Here is a 4,674-nt window from a genome sequence, read left to right as displayed (position 1 = left end):
CACTGAATGAGTGTCTTTTTGTTGATGTAGTGGTGTATTCACCGACTTATAAGCGATCAAAGATAGTGGGCGAGATTAAGTGATGGGCGTAATAACATCAAGTTACCCTAGATGCAGGATATAATCTCATAATATCTTTCATGAATATCTTTTACACACGATTTTCTCATTGTATGCATTTGGATATCAATATTCTTTCTTGTTTAGAAAATACAATGACAAATTTAACAACATTTTTTACTGAAACGGCAACAGATCAGTTGCCAGTTGGTCAGCCGTTAGAGTTGCTTGTAAACGTACTTCCAATATAATTAGATATTGTTAGAATTTTCTTGTCTGAAAAAAAAAATGGATGATAGAAACCCGTGGAAAAAAAAGAACCTGATAATTCTATTATTGCATATATTATCGTGTCACAAGTTGAAAGCGTTTATAAGTATGTATACTTACCAACAGTTAAAAAAGACAATATTCAGGCCCGTGTTTTTAAAGTATTTGAAAAAAGGTCAAAGTATAATTGGAATACCAACTTCCAGAATGTATTAGAACCCAAAGTGTTCAAATCCCAATGATCTCTCAGATTACTTCAAAAATAAAAAGGTTAATTTTAGAATGGTACTAGGATGGAGAAATATTTTCTTGAAGATCAGTGATCTTCGAGAAAATATTTCTTCATCCTAGATATCGTTCTAAATATCCTAGGTAAATAAAGAGGCTACAAAAAAACAACTGCAGAAAGAGTAAAGTAAGAAAGCCAAATTCCAAGTACTGTTAATTTATAGAAGTTACTTTTAATGTTTTAGGAAGAGATCTTCGACAGGTAATAGAAGCAAAGCACAGTGGGCCAGAATGCACTTTTACTGAACAAAATTCATAACTAATTTAATATTAGAGCTATATTCACTAAAATTAGTATGAATACTAATATGATGTCTGCGCTTTTTATGAAGGTAATATTTTTTTTATAAAATATCTGCAGATAACTTTTGTTATCTGCAGATATTTTACAAGGCTATATTCACTAAATTTGGCATGAGTACCAATATAAGATCACACTTCTTACAAAAGTGATAATTTTTTAAATTTAGTTGTTATGGATACTTATATTGCTTAGTTACCGGATACTTTCCTTAGTTACAAAGTGGTAAATTGATATTTGAATATCTTATCGAATTTTTGACCCACCTATATTGAATAACAATTGAGTATTTAGGTAAATAATGTTTTAGGAATAATAAAAGCAAAAAATAGTGCAAGAAAACGTTATCAATTTTAAATTACATCAAAAAATTATAAAACAATAATATCGTTTGAAGATTGTTTAAGTAATTGTAAAACATCTGAAGGAAATGCTTTATGATTTGTTTGGTGTGATGTTGATTTACGCAATGATGAAATAACAGGATCACTGGAAACTAGGAGTCTATTGATAAGATCAGTATTTGTTGCTTTTCTGGATGTTTTTCGGCTGAAATTTTCGCGATAAGATTTAAAGTCTTTATTTCTAGCCTCTTGAGCTTCCTCTGACATAAGTCCGATGGGTAATGTAAGGCTTTTAATTATGTCATGTCCATGTATCAATACTTTGTGAACTGATTGAGCCATGTAATATCATGGATAAAGGGACACATATAGTCTAAAAGTGTCAAAACAATAATCCTTGAACTTTAAGCAGTCTATTTCATATCCTGAAGAGAGCGTTACCAAGATAATGTAAAATCTGAATATAAGGTTTTGGTCAATACCCAGAATTTCAGCTGTTTGTTCATATGCTGAAAAAGCACGCCTTGAGGTATTGCCATCATTACTTGTTCCAGAACCACCACTTTTAGGGAAATCAACAACAAGTCCCATTTTGTTCATAAAATCAGTCTGAATCTTTTGTTTAGCTACAGATGCCTATTCTTTGTGTTCTTTAGATCTTGCTTGCCACTTTCTTGTTTCTTTTTTATATGCAATGTGCAATAACATCTCAAAAAATCGAATCCATGCATGAAGACTGGAAAGACCATATTTGAACTCTCTGTTAGTATAATCTATATTAAGGATATCAAGACTATTCATATTTTTTGGAGAGACACCACACACTGAACAGCATTGGTATGAGTTATTTTTTTCAGATAATATTGTTTGAACCTTCCCATCAATCATTGTAAGTTCAATAATACAATTCACTTCAATAGAAGATCCGCAAACCTCTAATAAAATTATACCCAAGCTTTCTATCTCACTTTTAATGTACTGATCTTCTTCAATCACAGATTCCTTGGATTCCATTTTGTATGCAAATCTTATGGGTGTACAATAGGCTGTGGAGGACGACTTTTGATTTCTCCAAATAGGCACCTTTTCGTTGCTGTTGTTAAACCCAGTCAAATCCAATGGGACAAGACAAGCAATAAATAATGATTCTTCACGCTTTAAATCTCTGTTAATTTCGGGTTCTGATAAAACTTGTTTATAAATGCTTTGGCCAGTAGCACCATCAAAACCAGCCTTACACGTTAGTGTCATTGTTTTTATTGCTTTGTCGTTCAATATCAAGTGCCTTAGCACAGGTTCCTGAACTGCACAGATTCTTTGCAAAGTATGAGTCATTAAATCTTTTAAAGGAACTGAAGCTGAATAGTCCTCCACTGTTATGTTTGCAGGATAACATTTCAATTTTGCATCTCTGACATCATTGTAAGCGGGGTAGATGTTATATTCTTTCTCCAAGGCTCCGCTTCTAATCAATTGATAGGAAGCTTTTGTCAGACTTGCATCAATTATTAAAGCCAGTGCTTCGTCTGCTGAATATTTAATTGCTTTATCTGTATTTGATATATTTAAAACATTCTTGGCAGCAATAACAACAGATTCATCTCTAAATTTTTTATTAGCAGCAAAAAATAATTCATTGGATGAATGAGATTCAATTAAACAAGATACACGCCGTTTTTTAGTTTTATTAGAACTATTATCAAATGCAACTGGTTTTCGACCACGTCTAATTGCAGTTGGTTCATTGTCTTTTTTTCTGACAATTAAATATTCATTAAGCCAGTTCACAAACTTCTTTTCAAAATTTTTCACAGTATAGTTTGCAGATTTCCACTTTTTTTTATACAAGTAAACAAATCGTTGAACAGCATGTCTAAAATCAACGTCTTTAAAATCAGCAAATTTTGGCTGAATAAATTTTAATATATCTTCAGTAATATTTTGTTTTGAAATACTAAGATTGTTTTTTTGGAGAAAATTATGAATGTCTAAGTTTAACAAAACCATATCTAAATAATTATTGTAACAAGTATTTTGTATTTAAAAGTAAAATGTTATAACATATATGCCGCCTGGACTACTAATACTTGTTAGTAATTAAGTTACTACAAGTGTTAGTAATTAAAATTAAAAGTAATTAAATTACTGTCAGTGTTAGTAATTAAATTACTAACAACTACCGAAAATATGTTGTTGCTATGTTATGCAAAGCAAGGTATCCATAGTAACCAAAAAAAGTTAACCTCATAAGAATTCTGAATCTCATTTTAATACATACCCCCAATATTGTGTATTTAGCGCAAGTAAAATACTGTTAAAACAACGTTAATGTAAAAATGAGTTGTTGCTATGCAAAATTTAGTACCATAGCAACCAAGTTAAAACATACATAAAATCTGAACGGGGATTTAAGGGGACGAGCAATCAATTAAAACTCGATTGAAGCATCATATAGCTCAAATAAATATAACACAACACATGGCAAATTGTGGTAATTATTAGTTATTGTGCGGCAAAAAATAAGTTTCTTAAGAAATTTTTTTTTTTAATCTGTGATTTTCAAAGTATAACTGAGATAACATGCTATGACAAATTTATTTCACACATTGGTTTTTCTTATCTCTAAATACTCTAGAATAACATGTAATAATTTTTTGTTTCAAAAACGTAGATGTAATTGAAATATAACACAACGTTGATGTCACCGTTAATTACTTATTTATAATTTTTTTTTTTTTAATTTTATCTCAATATTCAAATGCTTAGAGTCCTGTTAACTAAGGGATTTAATATAAATAAATTATCAATAGATTTCTCCTAATATATGTAGATACTAAAATTAAATAGGTTTTCAAGATTAGACAACTAAAATTTTTCTCATTTTGTCCACCTACTGGCCCACTGTGCAAAGGTGTGTAATTTGTTCTCTAAAAGAGCAACTGCTTCCATTGTTAATGCCACTCAAATTAAAAGTTCAAAGAGCTGCTAATATAATATTAGAAGAAGACAATGCAGTACAATTAGTATTGTATTGTGGAATTGGTTACGGTGGTTGAAAAGATGTGAACTTAAAGTAACAGGGAGAGTAAGTAAGAAACACTATCATTAACGAAAATGAAGAAACATGTTACAGCTTTTTCACTTTTAGATGGAAAGTTCTTTGTTCCTAAGTTATAGTTGTAGCTGAATATCTCGTTCAGTTTCTAAAAGAAAAAAAAATTAATTAACCAAATTGAAACCTTGGTAACTGATGGAACTAACATAAATGTTGGAGCAGAAGGGATAATTAACCATTTATTAATCATTTGATTGAAGTAAGCATTGGACATGCAAGCATTGGCAATGTAATGCAAGCATTGGCAATGTAATGCAAGCATTGGCAATGTAACGCAAATGAAATGCCATTAAAGC

This window comes from Hydra vulgaris, chromosome 02 (genome assembly GCF_038396675.1).
Source record: "Hydra vulgaris chromosome 02, alternate assembly HydraT2T_AEP".
NCBI lineage: Eukaryota > Metazoa > Cnidaria > Hydrozoa > Anthoathecata > Hydridae > Hydra > Hydra vulgaris.
The sequence above is the reverse complement of the archived record's forward strand: the minus strand, read 5'-3'. Positions refer to the sequence as shown.